The following is a 19,532-nucleotide window of genomic DNA, read 5'->3' on the forward strand; positions in this document are numbered from 1 at the left end:
ACAACAGTGATGCCATTTGCAACCTGTGCCAAAGAAACTGAGTCGTGGGAAGTCCAACACCCATCTAGGTACAACTGCTTTGTGAAGGCACATGATCGCACATCACAAACGCCTATGGGATCAACACATGAGTACAAGCAGCACACAAACTCAAAGACGCCATCCTCCTCCTGGTCCAGCATCTTGAGCCACGTCAACCACTGCTGTCCTCCTTGCCCCCTCTCAACCATCTGCCACTCCATCTCTCGCATTGAGAAGTTCCTGCTCATCAGCCCACAGTCAGGTGTCTGTCAAGGACATGTTTGAGCGTAAGAAGCCAATGTATCAAAGTCTCCCCCTTGCCCGGCGTCTGACAGCTGGCTTGTCTGAACTCTTAGCCCGCCAGCTTTTACCATACAAGCTGGTGGAGTCTGAGGCGTTCAAAAAAATTGTAGCTATTGGGACACCGCAGTGGAAGGTACCCGGCCGAAATTTCTTTGCACAAAAAGCAATCCCCAACCTGTACTCGATTGTGCAAAAGGAAGTAATGGCATGTCTGGCACACAGTGTTGGGGCAACGGCCCATCTGACCACTGATACCTGGTCTGCAAAGCATGGTCAAGGCATGTATATCACCTACACTGCGCATTGGGTAAACCTGCTGACGGCTGACAAGCATGGAATGCGTGGCTCTGCAGAGGAGTTGGTGACACTGCCACGACTTGCAGGCAGGCCTGCTGCCATCTCCTCTACTCCTCCTACTCCATCCTCTTCCATAACCTCCTCGGCTAAGTCCTCTTCTGCTGCTGCGTCTTGCTCCACATCAACGGCACCCCCCAGCTCCCCAGGTACTATTCCACATCCCGGATACGGCAGTGTCACGCCATCTTGGGGTTGACTTGCCAGGAAAGCAGAGTCACACCAGACCAGAGTCACGCACAGGTGGATCAGTGGCTGACTCCGCACCAACTGGAGATCGGCAAAGTGGTTTCTGACAACGGAAGAAATTTTGTTTGCGGCATTGAATTTGGGCAAGTTGACACATGTGCCATGCATGAATCTGATCATACCATGCTTTGTGCATAAGTACCCAGGCTTACAGGACATCCTGAAGCAGGCCAGGAAGATGTGTGGCCATTTCAGGCGTTCCTACACGGCCATGGCGCACTTTTCAGATATCCAGCGGTGAAACAACATGCCAGTGAGGCGCTTGATTTGCGACAGCCTGACACGTTGGAATTCAACACTCCTAATGTTCGACCGCCTGCTCCAACAAGAAAAAGCCGTTAACGACTATTTGTATGACCGGGGTGCTAGGACAGACTCTGCAGAGCTGGGAATTTTTTTGCCACGTTACTGGATGCTCATGCGCAATGCCTGTAGGCTCATGCGTCCTTTTGAGGAGGTGACAAACCTAGTCAGTCGCACCGAAGGCACCATCAGCGACATCATACCATTTGTTTTCTTCCTGGAGCGTGCCCTGCTAAGAGTGTTGGATCAGGCCGTAGATGAGCGTGAAGAGGAAGAGTTGTGGTCACCATCACCACCAGAAACAGCCTTATCAGGATTGCTTGCTGGACCTGTGGCAATGCTGGAAAAGGATTAAGAGGAAGAGGAGTCAGAGGAGGAATGTGGCTTTGAGAAGGAGGAGGAAGACCAACCACAACAGGCATCCCAGTGTGCTCGTTGTCACCTATCTGGTACCCGTTGTGTTGTACGTGTCTGGGGGAAGAAGATACCTTCAGTGAGATCACTGAGGATGAGGAACGGGACATGAGTAGCTCAGCATCCAACCTTGTGCAAATGGGGTCTTTCATGCTGTCGTGCCTGTTGAGGGACCCTCGTATAAAAAAGCTGAAGGAGTACGACCTGTACTGGGTGTCCATGCTACTAGACCCCCGGTATAAGCATAAAGTGCCTGAAATGTTACCTAATTAACACAAGTTGGAAAGGATGCAGCAGTTCCAAAAGAAATTTAAAAGTATGGTTTACACTGCGTATAAGGGTGATGTCACAGCACAACGGGAATCTAACGGGGGAAGAGGTGAAAGTAATCCTCCTCCTCCCACGACCATGCCGGCAAGGACAGGACGCTTTACAGACTTGTTGTTGATGGAGGACATGCAGAGCTTTTTAAGTCCTATGCATCGCCACAGCCCTTCGGGGTCCACCCTCAGAGAACGACTCGACCGACAGGTAGCAGACTACCTCGCCTTAACTGCAGATCTCGAAACTCTGAGGAGCAATGAACCCCTTGACTACTGGGTGTGCAGGCTTGACCTGTGGCCTGAGCTATCCCAATTTGCGATAGAACTTCTGGCCTGCCCCCCTTCAAGTGTCCTGTCAGAAAGGACCTTCAGTGCAGCAGGAGGTATTGTCACTGAGAAGAGAAGTCGCCTAGGTCAAAAAAGTCTAGATTACCTCACCTTTATTAAGATGAATGAGGGATGGATCCCGAAGGGACTGACATTGGGCGATACATTTGACTAAAAAAGGCCTGATGAGATTAGCTGCCTTGGGCTAAAAATGGTCCACACGCTGCTGTATTTTATCTCTGAATGCCGGATGACTTGCGTGACTTATCCGCCACCAACTAGGGTTCAAGCCGCAATGTTTTAGGGCACTTTCTGCCTGGGAAACAAACATCAATTTTTCTGGCCGCTGCTACAGCAGCGGCTGCAACAATACCTAATTTTTCAGGCATGTGTACATGCCTAATTTTTCTGGCCTCTGGTGCAGCACTGTGGCTTCAAAAACCAAACCAATAAAAAGGCACATAACAGGGATTAAACTGATAGGAATAGTACTACTTAACACACCACTCCTATCTGGTGGCATATTAGATTGCACGCGCAGTGCCCCAAATTTGAAGTAGGAGGACCGACCAAGCATCTTTTTCCATCTACCGGTTCCTAAAATCCATGCCATATACACGTCCCCTGATAGGGGACGTAACAGGGATTAAACTGATAAGAATAGTACTACTTAACACACCACTCATATCTGGTGGCACAGTAGATTGCACGTGCAGTGCCCCAAATTTGAAGTAGGAAGACCGACCAAGCATCTTTTTCCATCTACCGGTTCCTAAAATCCATGCCATAAACATGTCCCCTTGTAGGGGACGTAACAGGGATTAAACTGATAAGATTAGTACTACTTAACACACCACTCATAAATGGTGGCACAGTAGATTGCACGCGCAGTGCCCCGAATTTGAAGTAGGAGGACTGACCAAGCATCTTTTTCCATCTCCCGGTTCCTAAAATCAATGCCATTTACACGTCCCCTGATAGGGGACGTAAAAAGGATTAAACTGATAAGAATAGTACTACTTAACACACCACTCATATCTGGTGGCACAGTAGATTGCACGTGCAGTGTCCCAAATTTGAAGTAGGAGGACCGACCAAGCATCTTTTTCCATCTCCCAGTTCCTAAAATCCATGCCATATACACGTCCCCTGATAGGGGACGTAACAGGGATTAAACTGATAATAATAGTACTACTTAACACACCACTCAGATCTGGCGGTATAGTAGATTGCACACGCAGTGCCCCAAATTTGAAGTAGGAGGACCGACGAAGCATCTTTTTCCATCTCCCGCTTCCTAAAATCCATGCCATATACACGTCCCCTGATAGGGGACGTAACAGGGATTAAACTGATAGGAATAGTACTACTTTACACACCTTATAATAATGCAGAGAGAGGCAATGCAGAGAGAGGAGTCTGAAGAAGAGGAGTCAGAGGAGGAAGGTGGCTTTGAGGAGGTGGAAGACCAAACACAGCAGGCGTCCCAGGGGGCTTGTTGTCACCTTTCGGGGACCCTTGGTGTTGTACGTGGCTGGGTGGAGGAGAGACCTTCAATGACATCAGTGAGGACAAGGAACGGGACATGGCTAGCTTGGTATCCAACCTTGTGCAAATGGGGAGTTTGCGGTTGTGCAAATGGACTGTTTGCGGTTGTTTGCGGTGCGTTAAACGGGGAGTTTGGTCTGTCACTGTGAAGCGGGCATAACCCTTACACTACCTGATGTTTTAAAGCACGTTATTCCAAACAATTTAGGAATGTTAGGTTATTTATGCCCTTTATGGATTAAAACCAGACTCTGCATCAACTATGTAATTTTCCATGGGAGTTTTGCCATGGATCCCCCTCCGGCATGCCACACTCCAGGTGTTAGTCTCCTTGAAACAACTTTTCCATCACTATTGTGGCCAGAAAGAGTCCCTGTGGGTTTTAAAATTTGCCTGCCTATCGAAGTCTATGGCGGTTCGCCCGTTCGCGAACTTTTGCGGAAGTTCGCATTCGCGGTACGTGGATGCAAAATTTTATGTTCACGACATCACTATTGAACAATCAAGAAAAATAAAAACATAATAATAATTATATATATATATATATATATATATATATATATATATATATATATATATATATATATATATATATATATATATAATTACAAATGTTGTCACCAAGCACTCACGAGTTGTAATCTTCTGCCCCGGTGCGGTGCATAAAAACACACATTTAGCAATAACTTGAGGACTTAATCCAAACCACTTCCGTGGTGTTTTAATTCAGGTAACGTTTCGGGGTCTCCCAGTTTATCAAACATACAGAACAGTGCAACATGAACCTCTAAATATGCCCCCTTTAACACACCACAAACAGGTCCAGCTCTGCCCACTGTAAACTCCCGGAAGCGTCTCCCCAGCGCAACTGCGCATGCGCCAGGCGGCACCACGGAAGCCCCAATGGGCCAACTGCAAAAACAAAGTGACAAGTAAATACCGTAACCTAGCAACGGTAGTAAACAAAAATATTACTAAATCGGACAGCCTAATAAAATCTAAATATGCAAAAAACCCAGCCACTTAATCATGTTTTTGTCTCAATTATCTTATGTTCTCTATCTTGATGAGTCTCATCCTCATACTTAATTTATCTGAATTACATCGAAAGTGTGGGGGCCATACCATAATCTATATTAATCAAGTCTGGGTGCTGGAGCTTCTAGTTAAACAATTATTTAATAATTATTTAACAGCAAAAATGGGGGGGGGGGGTATCTGAAAACAAGAGAACTGTGTACATCTATGCGCAAACTCTAAAAATCTATCTGAAAAAATAATAAAAAATGAGAAATGACCATTTCTTGAAAAAATATACAAAATAAACATATATGTAATGGTCTTGTATTATTTGTTACATCAAAATTACATCCTATTGTCCCAAAGCAATAGTGTGTATTTATAACTTTTAAATAACAATCAAACCCCTATAATATACAGCTACCCAGACTTGTGTACAAAAATCCATTATGTTAGTTGCAAAAACTTTTTGGAGTTATAGGTGCAGCATCAGGGGTCTTACTGTCTGCGACCAACACATATCACATTTATATGATACAGGCACAGAGTGTGCAACCTACTGCAAAAAACTACAAAAAACATTACAAAAAAACATTGTAGGTCAAAATGAGTGTTAAGTCCCTTTGGAATTAGAGTGTCCAGGCTATGGATCCATCTGCACTCCTTTTGTAGCAACACTCTGCCTCTGTCGCCCCCTCTGGGTAGAGGGGGTACGTGGTCAATAATCACATATTTTAGATCCTTAACCGTATGTTTATGTTTGGCCACTGGTTGTTCTGAGTCCCCATCTTTTATTGCGGCACGTATGGCCGCCCTATGATTGGCCATCCTCGTACGCAAGTCATCCGTTGTCTTGCCAACATAAAATCTTCCACACACACAGTGAAGGAGGTAAATAATGAAGGTGGTGGTACAGGTGACACAATGTTTGATTTTATATCTTTTGTTGGTCCATTGGTGTGTGAACTCCGTGCACTGACTTAGTGCACTACAAGTAGTGCATCCCAAACACTTAAAGCAACCCAACTTCATGCCTTGTTTGAGCCAGGTAGACCTTGTGTAAGCTTCCGTCATGTCAGGTCTCATTAGCATATCCCTCAAAGATTTCCCTCTTCGGTAACTGATTCTTGGGGGTCTGGTGTCTTGGAGAGGCAATGACTTGTCACTTGAAATTATGTTCCAGTGTTCATCCAATATGTTCCTGTAAGCACTTTTATCCAGGCTATATTCAGTGACAAAAGTCAGTCTCTCACTCTCTAGGTTTTTGTTCTGTACTTTGCTGGTGGATAGGGCTTGTACCTGTGTCATCATTCGAGCCTGTTGGTAAGCACCATTGATTACTTGATCATCATATTTTCTCTCTTTAAATTTTTGGTACATGCCCATCAATTGATGTTCTTTACCTTCCGGTGTGGAGTTATTCCTCACAACCCTACAAAATTGAGAGATGGGTAGGGCCCTTCTTATACCTGAAGGGTGGCAACTGGTATACAGCAGCATTGAGTTTCGGTCATTCGGTTTTGAGAACAGCTCTGTGTTTATCTTGCCATGTATCTTTGTGATTCTTAAATCCAGAAAGTCGATTGAATCCTGGTGACTTGTCATCTTGAATTTCAACTCATTAGAGAGTTGATTAAGTTCATTGAACCAAACATCTAGGTCCTGTTGCATACCCCGCCAGATCAACATCAAGTCATCGATGTATCTCCTAAAGAGGATTATTCTAGTATCCTCAAATATTTCCGGATGTTCCCTCTCGAACGCCCCTAAAAAGATGTTTGCATACGTACTTGGAGCAACATTCGAGCCCATGGCCGTTCCTGATCTTTGCAGATAATAATGGTTCTCGAATTTGAAATAGTTCATTCTTAAGCAGAATTCTAACAACTGTACCAGTGAATCAGCAGATGGTCCCATGTACGGATGTCTGAATAGCTCCTTCCTGATGGCTTGTATACCCTCATTGTGAGGGATCACCATATATAAACTGGTCACATCTAAGGTGACCAGTATATCTGTATCCCCAATGTCCCCCATAAGTTGTAATAGTTTGATTAGTTCAATTGAGTCCTTCAAATAAGAGGGTATCATCTGTACAAAAGGTTGCAACACTTTATCAAGATATGTGGCAATAGCCTGCAAGATTGAACCTCTTGCAGACACAATAGGTCTACCCGGTGGTTGGCTTGGATGTTTGTGCACCTTCGGGAGGGTGTAAAGAACCGGTGTAATTGGAAAATCAACCCTAAGGTATGTTAACAGAGATTGTGAAATCTGATCATCGTTTTTCAATTCCTGAAGATAACCATCTATTTTCTGTTTGAAGATTCTGACTGGGTTGTGTGATAATCTTTCATATACACTAATGTCATTCAACTGTGACATCATTTCTTTTCTGTAATTGTCATAATCTTGAATGGCCAGGGCACCCCCCTTGTCTGCTTTGCGGATCATAATGGAGGAGTTTTCTTTCAACCTCGTCAGGGCTTGTGTTTCCTTTTTGGTTAAGTTGTTTCTTATAGCTGGCTGGTCTACGTGGCTCAAACAAGGCATGAAGTTGGGTTGCTTTAAGTGTTTGGGATGCACTACTTGTAGTGCACTAAGTCAGTGCACGGAGTTCACACACCCATGGACCAACAAAAGATATAAAATCAAACATCGTGTCGACTTCCGGTGGGCGGGCGCACCAGCAGGACGCACTAGAGAGGAGCTCCGTGCTGGCAGTGAGCAAAAAGGTGTAAAATACCTTAAAAAGTGCCCCACAGCTCACATCCTAGGCAGCATCGATTGCAGGTAGCTGTCGGAGACATCAGAGTTAGGAGCGGACATCGAGCTCCACACCGGAGGGCAAACAGTAAAAAGCCGGACGGCGGACCACAACAAAATTATCTTGGGCAGCAGCATCACAGAAATACCCTGAACCGTGAGTAAAAGAAGGGGCACAAAAGTTGGCAAAGAAAGGAGGGAAGGCAATATAACCCACATTTAAGAGACTCACAATTAGGCGCGAAACTAAGCGCCATCTTTGAAATGGCCCCCTGTTGCAGCAATCTCCACATACAATCATCTGCTCCTAATAGCCTTCTGAAAACACTGTGACCTAAAATCTGTGTTAGTAAAGGCTACCTTCCTGCACTGACTCTGGGCAGACTTTGCCACAATCTTACCCCTCACTTGATTAATAGGGGAGAGAGAGCTTACTAGACTTTGTACTGACACCCCGATACCACAGAGACACAGAGAGTGACACAGATCACACAGTTTCACCTCCTTAAAAATACCACCTATACTAAGGACAGTCTAAAGATTATCCTTTGGGAAATACTAGCAGCCATGGCACACTGAGCAGGAGCCAGTAACCCCCCCCCTTCTTTGAAGACCCTCCACGCTACAACTCACAATGATACACTGATTCCCATTCACAATTCACTGATTCTTTCTATAATATAGGATAACTCCACGTTCAAGAGCTATTTGCATGCAAAGATACTTTCTCCCATACCAAAAAATGACAGACAAAATGTCAGGGAGGCAAAAGCAACCTGATAGGCGACAAAAGCATCAAGCAGAGAATCAAGAAACTGACCAGCTGCGACCAGAGGCCCCAGATCTCACTGTGCAAGACACACACCCAATTGTAGCGCAGCTCTCAGCTCTCTTTTTGCCTAAGATTGAACAACTCCAGACGGGCATGGACATGTTATCCACGGACATTTTCATCACGCCTAACTACAGTAGAACAAAAAGTAGAGGAAGGAGAAGAAAGGTTCAGAGAGACCTCCTCTTCAATTACCAACCTCCAGAAGCAAAACAAGATGCTACAAACTAAATTGGAGGATTTGGAGAATAGATCAAGGAGGAACAATGTCCGCATAGTGGGAGTCCCAGAATCTATCCCATCAAGGGATCTAATAGAATTTGCAGAGACAGTCCTCCCAAATCTACTCAAGCTCCCTGCTGAGAATGTGCTGTGTACAGTTGAAAGAGCCCATAGAATTGGGACCCCGCTACAAGGAGATGTTCAAGACAGACCCCCAAGACAGATCATGATACGGTATTTAAACTTTAAAGACAAAATGCTTCTGATCAGAGCTTACAGGCAGATGCCCTCTGTCACTTACGAGGGGAGAAGAATACACATTTTCCAGGACTATTCAGCAGACGTAGCAAAACGTAGAAGGGAGTTCTCTCCATATTGCAGGGAACTAATTGCTCAAGGGGAATCTGTGGCGCTCCTTTACCCAGCTAAGCTGAGATTGCAAACGACACAAGGCCCAAGGTTGTTTGAAACTCCCAAACATCTGCAAGCATTTCTGGACCAAACCAGGAGATCCCCAGTGCGCATGCAAATAGACGATCGGAGAGAAGAAAATGACATTTGAATTGGGAAAGTTTTTGTTAACAATATAAAGATTAGCACTTTAAGTTTACCAGCTGATATCGATCATTAGGAGGGTCAGTTAGAACTCTTAGTGGTACAGACCTTGTTTGCATACTCTTACTTAAAGATGGGGGGGCTGTTGGGTCCGTTGCAGTTCATTTGTTAGACTTGTTGTTGCATTGAAAGGGATTGTTTTCTTGTTTTTCTCAGATTTTGGTTCACTACTTATCATTCTTTCAGAAAAGATAATATACTCTGTACTTAATCATTGCTTCTCATTCCAGAACCAAGGAAGGAGATACTACATAGATCTCAGAGATTTGGGTAAGACTGTACTCTCTCCCTCGACCAGCCAATAGTAAGTAACCACAGGTGACCAAACACTCACAACGCACTACTCTCACTAAGGAATAGCTAACCACTAGCATAGAAATGAGCATCAGAAAGATAGTGTCGTGGAATGTGGGGGGCATAACCTCCCCCATAAAGAGAAAAGCCATACTCAAATATCTAAAAAACCAGCATGCAGATATTGCGATTCTAGAAGAAACCCACTTATCAAATGTCGAACACCAAAAGTTAAAACAGGGGTGGGTGGGAGAAGTAATACATACTACTTATCAGGAAAAGCGAGCCAGGGGAGTAGCCATATTATTCAGAAAGAACTTGGAGTATACCATAGACAAGCAACTAATAGATGAGGAAGGGAGGTATGTCCTTCTTAAACTGAAATGCACAAACAAAACTCTTACTGTTGGGGGGGTATACTTCCCTCACATTAACAAGAAAGAATTTTGGAGAGACCTAAGTAATAGGATACTACAATTTGCAGACACTCCTATAATCTTGGGGGGAGACTATAACATAGTACCGCAATTCCCAGCTGACAGATTTAGAGACCCTGCCTCAGATATCAGACAGATTACAACCCAACGTAACTCTAGGAGAGACTCCATCATCCTATCTAAGTTTAAACACTCCATAGCCTTAACAGATATCTGGAGAGATACAACATTCAGAGGATAAAAACTACAACATGTTCCACACCCTCAGCTAAAACATACGCTCTCCAGGATAGATTTATTCCTTACATCTAATTCCCTAGGGCCAATTATAACCGACACAAAGATTGACACCCCAACAATTTCAGACCATGCACCCATCAGTCTAATAATCTCCCTCACACCCAAAAGAGAGGGACCGCATAGATTGTTCTTCCCAACATATCTCTACAGAGACGTAAACTTCAAACGCTTATTAGTGGGGGAGTGGCAGGCATATGAGATCCTAAACAAGGCACACAAAGGCAATACTCTCCTATATTGGGAGGCGAGCAAGGCAGTGCTGAGAGGGGTTATAACGTCATATTCAGCGGGTAAACTGAAACAGAGAAAACTAAGATCAGAGATATTGCTGAGAAGACTGTTGAGTGCAAGAAACAAATACGCAACCCTAATTCCATAACGCACCAATGCTTCATAGAGGCGAAAGCAGTAAGAGACACAGCATTACACCAGGACACAATAAGGGGAATGACAATGACACAGGCTAAATTTTATCGATATGGAGATAAGGACTGGGAAATTTCTTAGCCAGGCTTACTAAACTCATCAGACCAAATAGACAGATAAATGCCATTAAAGAAGGGAATTACATTCACACAGCTACATCTGACATTCAAGCAGCCTTCACAAAATACTATCAAACTCTATACAAGGGGAATACAGTAGACAAATCCCAACAAGACCAGTTTTGGGAATCCGTACACACCACCTTTCCATATCAGAAGAACACAGAGACCTCCCTTAATGCCACAATCACAGAAACAGAAACGCTGAAAGCTATATCAAACACTTGCACTTGAAAAAACAACAGGCCCGGACGGGCTTTCCGGCGAGAATTTTATAAGCTATTGGGGGGAGACGTTGCTCCAGTGCTCACCTCTCTCTATTAAAAAAATTATGACTGGAGAGGTGTCCCTCACTGATCGCTTCACAGAGGCTAATATTAGTGTAATCACCCAAGGCAAATAAGACCCCACTCCTTCTCAATCATATAGGCCCATCTCACTAATGAACCAAGACTACAAATTGTTGACAAAATACTTGGCAGATCGCTTGGCGATGGTTCTGCCCACCCTAATACACAAGACCAAACAAGGTTTTGTAAAGGGAAGATCCTCGGTTTTAAATATTAGGAAACTCCAATTTGTTCTAACTCATTACTGGAATAAGGGCTGGGGGGAAAGAAAGAGGGGCCCCAGATGCTTGTGCGTGCTTGTGGACACGGAAAAGGCCTTTGACATGGTCTTCTGGACCAATCTCTTCCACACTCTAGAGAAATTTGGTATCACGGGCCTTTTCGCGCACACAGTCAGGGCACTGTATGCCAACCCTAAAGCCTCCATATTAATTAACGGGACCCCATCACCCCCCTTCCAGCTGGGTAGGGAAACTATACAGGGATGCCCATTGTCTCCCCTACTCTTTGACCTATCAATTGAGCCCCTAGCCATCAAAATTAGAATGGAAACGGAAGGATTGTGGATTGGAGGGGTCCAGTGTCAGTTGTCTCTTTTTGCAGATGACATGATACTCTATTTACAAAATCCAAAAGAAAATATACCACAAGTTATGCAAATTATTTCCCAATTCGGATTAGTCTCAGGCTATAAAGTTAACACGGATAAAACCGAGCTGCTCTGGCTACAAAAGACATCACCACACCCGAACATACCATTCAACTTTAAACATGTTACTGACTCGTTCACATATTTAGGAATTAAACTCTCTTCAAACCCAAGGAAATGGTATCATCTTAATTATCGCCCCATGCTTAGGGACATCCAAGATATGTTGCATAGATGAGACAAGCTGCCCATCTCAATGTCCGGAAAGATTGCTCTCATCAAAATGATACTGTTCCCAAACTCCTATACTTGTTCCAAATGATACCAGAAATCATGCATAAATCTGACCTTCAGCTACTCAACAAAGCCTGTCTATCATTTGTATGGGCAGGGAAAAAACACAAAATAAAGGCTACTAGGATGACAGCAGAGATTAGTTCTGGGGGTTTCGCGATCCCACACTTTGAGGCATACTGTGGACAGGCCCAAATTAAATATGTGCTGGACTGGATGATGGGAAAACATAACTTTACATTACCGACACTAGAAGAACAGCTAGTGACCCCATGGTCACTTCAGGCTTTGCCACATATGTCACCCTCACACATCCATAAAATACTTAATGACTACCCATTGCTACTCCAGCCTCTCCGAGCCTGGTGGAGGATGTGTAGAAAACTAAAAATCAATCATAATTACACAAAATTTCTCCCACTGAAGGGTAACCCAGAGTTCCCCGCAGGCATAGACACTGGGGTAACACTGTATGGAAAAATAGGGGTTTGACATCAGTGTCTCAGATTTTCAATAACTTAGACATGACAATCAAGTCGTTCAGACACCTACAAACACAATACAACCTACCACACAAACACCATTTTGCATATTTACAGGTGAGACACTATGTTAATGAGCTAATCAGACAGGACGAACTCAAGAACCAAGCCCTAGGAATGAATAGGCTGCTCAGTAGGAGAGAGCAGGGAGAGACATCTATTTCCCACATCTACAAACCATACATTCAACAAACTAACGATGAATCCACTAAACATATCAGTGATACATGGACATCTACCCTAAAGATAGAAATAACACTAGACACAGTAAAACGTAGCATAGAGAGGGTGAGAGGGGCGACTCTATCGACGACAAATCGAGAATCACATGCCAAACTGTTACAAAATGCATACATATCCCCCAAAATCTATAAAAAGTGGAGGACCAGACTCAGAGGGACAAAATGCCCCCCGAAGTGCAAGGCAACCAGACGCAGACTTGCTGTATGTCCTGTGGAACTGCCCAAAAATAAACAGATTCTGGAGAATGATATCCTACTGGATAAAAAAACACCTTTCACACAACTCTAGAACTCTCCCCAGAATTAATATTTTTTTTAGACTAGGATTAGATTAGGAAATGGACTATTAACATTATTCTTCAAGCCAGGAAACTTATCTTTAGGGGATGGTTGGGTACTAAGGTCCCTAAGATACCACAACTTAAAACAAGTGTGAAGAAGCAATTGCTCGGTGAGGCAGCGGATGTTTTAGGAGACGTGCAGAATAGAACGAGATCTTTTGTGAAAAAATGGGAAACATACATTCACACTTTGGATACCCCCACACAAACTTAGATATTGATACCCCTTAAAAATTCCGAATTTTTACTAGAAGAGAGGCTCAGAGGTAAATGGGACTTCTTATATGCTGATAGAAAAGACAAAACATACACGGATAATAGACAAACACTACACCCTTGACACCTGATACTGTGGTTGCTACTGAAGGGGAGAGAGAGAGAGTAAAACTGTCTGTGATAGGAGAGGGAGGTGGGAAGAGAGGGAGAAAGAAGTAATATATTGAAAAAGAAGGTATTGCCAGAATAGACTCAGAATTGTATATAGTTCATGGATAAAGGCTCATACTTGATCTACAAATGTATTAGAATCATTGCTTTGCAAACAAAACTAACCTGAAACTGTATAATACTCATGAAAATGTAATCACAGAGAAGAGATTGTTTATTTGTTCATGGCAACCTTTGAATGAGAAATAAAGTTTGAAAAAAAAAAATCAAACATCGTGTCACCTGTACCACCACCTTCATTATTTACCTCCTTCACTATATGTGTGGAAGATTTTATGTTGGCAAGACAACGGATGACTTGCGTACGAGGATGGCCAATCATAGGGCGGCCATACGTGCCACAATAAAAGATGGGGACTCAGAACAACTAGTGGCCAGGCACTTTTCCAAACATAAACATATGGTGAAGGATCTAAAATATGTGATTATTGACCACGTACCCCCTCTACCCAGAGGGGGCGACAGAGGCAGAGTGTTGCTACAAAAGGAGTCCAGATGGATCCATACCCTGGACACTCTAATTCCAAAGGGACTTAACACTCATTTTGACCTACAATGTTTGTTGTAATTTTTTTTGTAGTTTTTTGCAGTAGGCTGCACACTCTGTGCCTGTATCATATAAATGTGATATTGTGTTGGTCGCAGACAGTAAGACCCCTGATGCTGCTCCTATAACTCCAAAAAGTTTTTTCCAATTAACATAATGGATTTTTGTACACAAGTCTGGATAGCTGTATATTATAGGGGTTTGATTGTTATTTAAAAGTTATAAATACACACTATTGCTTTGGGACAATAGGTTGTAATTTTGTTGTAACAAATAATACAAGACCATTACATATATGTTTATTTTGTATATTTTTTCAAGAAATGGTCATTTCTCATTTTTTATTATTTTTTCAGATAGATTTTTAGAGTTTGCGCATAGATGTACACAGTTCTCTTGTTTTCAGATAATCCCCCCTTTTTGCTGTTAAATAATTGTTAAATAATTGTTTAACTAGAAGCTCCAGCTTCTTGATTAATATAGATTATGGTATGGCCCCCACACTTTCGATGTAATTCAGATAAATTAAGTATGAGGATGAGACTCATCAAGATAGAGAACATAAGATAATTGAGACAAAAACATGATTAAGTGGCTGGGTTTTTTGCATATTTAGATTTTATTAGGCTGTCCGATATAGTAATATTTTTGTTTACTACCGTTGCTAGGTTACGGTATTTACTTGTCACTTTGTTTTTGCAGTTGGCCCATTGGGGCTTCCGTGGTGCCGCCTGGCGCATGCGCAGTTGCGCTGGGGAGACGCTACCGGGAGTTCGCAGTGGGCAGAGCTGGACATGTTTGTGGTGGGTAAGAGGGGGTATATTTAGAGGTTCATGTTGCACTGTTCTGTATGTTTGATAAAGGGGGAGACCCCGAAACGTTACCTGAATTAAAACACCACGGAAGTGGTTTGGATTAAGTCCTCAGAGTACGGTCTCAAGTTATTGCTAAATATATATATATATATATATATATATATATACAAAACACGGAAGGGGACTGCACTCTCATACTGGACCGGGTACACATCCCATGACCCTGCAACATGCTCAGCCCTAGGTGCTCACCGGCACTCACAGGAAGCTGTGCTGTCCCCAGAGTCAGTTAACCCCAGAGGCAGTTAACCCCAGACAGGTCTGGATGCAAGAACCATAGGGAAAATTACAAAACAAATTAATACAACACACAGAGAAAGTCCAGCACTCACGTACAAGCTCTCAACTAAGATATAAAAGCAAAAATGGAAAAGTTAGTGCATTTGGCCAAATGGGAATAGCCCAGGTACCACAGCAAGCTCTCAAATCCAAACAAACTAGGAACAAGGGAAGGGTAGCACAGCTTATATGTATTCACCATAGACATGATAAAAAACACGGAAGGGACTGCACTCTCATACCGGACCGGGGGTACACATCCCATGACCCTGCAACATGCTCAGCCCTGGGTGCTCACCGGCACTCACAGGAAGCTGTGCTGTCCCTAGAGTCACAGGCAGTTCTTAGACCTTTTTTCATGCAATCCTCTTCCTATATCCTTTTTGCTAAAAATTGATGAATTATCAGGGAATTATGAAAAATGATCCTCTACAGTCTTGATATTGTCAGTCTATATACCTTGATTACCCACACAAGTGGGATGGATGTTATTAGGAGTTTCCTGGCAGCCATTATTAAGTTTACTTTGCAAGTACAACAGTTCCTTAATGAATTATTGGAAGTTTCAGGATACTTTTTATAAACAGTGACAAGGGACAGCTATGGGGTCCAATGTTGTTCTTAAATATGCCAACATATATATGAATTGGTACGAAGAGCACTTAGTTTTTGAAAATGACTTATTTCTATTATATGGCGCCACCTGGTGGCGCTATATAGACAGTATTTGTGGCATATTGTGGGGTGACATTGGATCCTAAAATAATTTGTACATACTCTCAATCTTACTCTAGGTATATTAAGTTTACCCTTACATGGAGTGAGGAGAGTGTTCATTTTTTGGACACAAAGGTGTATAAACATAATGGATCCAACAGATCTTTTTCGCAAGGAAACAGACCGCAACAGTGGCCCTCCCTCCTTCATTAAAAAAATCCTTGCCTAAGAGTCAATTGTTGCGAGTCAAAAGAATTGTAAAAGAGGATACATTAGTTGAGGACTAGACATACCGAGGGAAGGCATATGCTTTATGGAAAGGGGTTACCTGTAGAACTTATTAAAGACGAGCATAGCAGAAGTGAATAGGATTCCACGTCAAAAAGCGCTTGAACTTACGAAAAGAAAGAATAAGGATGAAAGAATGGTGTATGTCTCGGAATTTAAGACAAATACCCCTAAGATACCAGAAAATTATTTGACACCACTGGCATATTATTAAGGATTGTCACCCTGAAATTAAAATCTTTAAGGATCCCCCTATGCCAGCATATACACTCCTACCAAATTTGAGGGACATGTTAGTTATGGCAGATGTAGGTAGTCTAAAGAGAGCTGCAATAGTGTAATCAAAAAGGGACGTTTCTTTCATCAACAACAGGTAAAAAGTTTAAAATGAATGGGTATTTAACTGCAATGCTACATTTGTTGTGTACCTAATTAAGTGCCCATGTGCAAAAATTTATATCGGTGAAATGACACAAAGGGTAAGAGATAAGATGGTACACAAAAAAAAAAAAATTGGGGTTACAGTGTCCCTTTAAGGTTTCAAATAATAGACTGGGTCCCTATACCCCAGGAGATGGGGCAATAGGCGAGCTAGGTACTAAAAGAAAATAAATGTTCTGGATTTATACCTTAGATTCTCTAAACCCAAGAGATTTTGATCTAGGTATATTTCTACTAGTAGATCTATGCAAAGGGGGTTGTTAACATTATTGCATTATTTACAATTTTGATAATAGTTAACCTGCTACATATCTGTATCTATTTGTATATGCTTTTAAATTTAATAGAAAAATTCACTCTCCTTCCAACAGAGGGAGCTTCAATGACCCTTAGAGTAAAGTAGAGAAGAAAGAGTTAAAGGGTAGGAGTTAGTCCACCTGGTTAAGATATTTAAAGGTGTTATTTTGCACATGTAATTGACATGACTAAGGGTATTGTGACCCCCGAAAACATAGTTCATTTGTATACCTGCTCCTGTTTATGAGAGAATAAAAGTAAGATTTTTGCATACTTTGGGTGGTGCTGCCTATTCATTTTATTGTTAGCTCTTATAACACCATGAGTAAAAAAGATGTTTAACATTATTAAGATAAATTGGTCTCTGTTAAAGGAAGCCTGTCCAGACATTAAGGAATGCCAGGAAATTCCTAGGGCCTCTTACCGGAGAGGCAACACTATAGGCAGAAAGTTGATCCATGCTATGCCATCTAAATGTTCTGATAGAGCCCAACAGCAGTTTTTTGGCACTCCAAAACAGGGAACTTTCCCATGTTTGGGGTGTGCCCAATGTAATAGTGTAATTAAGGGTGGGGTAATTTATCATCCCCAAACAGGGAAGCAATATCATATCAAGGGATTTTTTACCTGTAACTCGACTTACATTGTCTATGCTATGAAATGCCCTTTGTGGTCTATTATATGTTGGCAAGACGACCCAAAGGATCAGAGATTGCATTTGCCAACATAAGTGACCATCAGAAATGAGAAAATGTTACATCTTCCAGTTCCAGCACACTTTGCTAAAATGGGCCATCAGGCTAGTCAGCTAAGGTTCATGATTATTGACAGTGCCCCCCCAAAATTGAGAGGGGCTGATAGGGATTTGTTGGCTTAACACCATGTCCCCAAAGGGACTAAGCAGGGACTAAACAGAGAATTCAACCTTCTCCCTTTAATTTAATTTAATCTGTACATGTCACTTTTTACACATAGCTTACAATGAGGTAAAAATTTAAATCTATTTTGGAGTACACATAGTTAATATGTGTTTATATGTAATGGTTAGTAACTTGCTGCATCCATTTTTAAACTTGTATTCAATTCAGCCATAGGGAGTTAAGGGTTAATGTTGATTGTAAGACATTTTTGTATATAATGAAATGACCTGTGATGATGTCAATTTTCTTGGACCACTCCCATCTATGCTGATTGAATACCTGTTTTATTGATGTGTCTATAAAGTGTGTGTTTTATACATTTGTAATTAGCTTGAGAAAGGGGCAGGTGCCCGAAACATTGCTCTTCCTAATAAAGGTATAGTGCTTGCACCTTTGGTTCTTTTCTATATACAGGTGAAACTCGACAAATTAGGATATCGTGCAAAAGTTAATTTATTTCACTAATGCAACTTAAAAGGTGAAACTAATATATGAGATAGACTCATTACATGCAAAGCAAGATAGTTCAAGCCGTGATTTGTCATAATTGTGATAATTATGACTTACAGCTCATGAAAACCGCACATCTACAATCTCAGAAAATTATAATATTGTGAAAATGTGCAATATTCTAGGCTCAAAGTGTCCCACTCTAATCAGCTAATTAAGCCATAACACATGTAAAGGGTTCCTGAGCCTTTAAATGGTCTCTCAGTCTGGTTCAGTAGGAATCACAATCATGGGAAAGACTGTTGACCTGACAGTTGTGCAGAAAATGACACCCTCCATAATGAGGGAAAGCCTCAAAAGGTAATTGCAAAAGAAGTTTGATGTTCCCAAAGTGCTGTATCAAAGCACATTAATAGAAAGTTATGTGGAAGGGAAAAGTCTGGAAGAAAAAGGTGCACAAGCAGTAGGGATGACCGCAGCCTGGAGAGGATTGTCAGGAAAAGGCAATTCAAAAGTGTTGGGGACTTTTACAAAGAGTGGACTGAGGCTGGAGTCAGTGCATCAAGAGTCACCACACACAGACGGATCCTGGACATGGGCTTCAAATGTCGTAATCCTCTTGTCAAGCCACTTCTGAACAACAAACAATGTAAGAAGCGTCCAGTGGTCCAAAGTCTTCTTTTCTGATGAGAGCAAATTTTGCATCTCATTTGGAAACCAAGGACCCAGAGTATGGAGGAAAAATGGAGAGGCACACACTGCAAGATGCTTGAAGTCCAGTGTGAAGTTTCCACAGTCTGTGTTGATTTGGGGAGCCATGTCATCTGCTGGTGTTGGTCCACTGTGCTTCATTAAGTCCAGGGTCAACACAGCCGTTTACCAGGAGATTTTGGAGCACTTCATGCTTCCACAGACAAGCTCTATGGGGATGCTGACTTCATTTTCCAGCAAGACTTGGCACCTGCCCACACTGCCAAAAG

Source organism: Bombina bombina, chromosome 5 (genome assembly GCF_027579735.1).
Source record: "Bombina bombina isolate aBomBom1 chromosome 5, aBomBom1.pri, whole genome shotgun sequence".
Taxonomy (NCBI): Eukaryota; Metazoa; Chordata; class Amphibia; order Anura; family Bombinatoridae; genus Bombina; species Bombina bombina.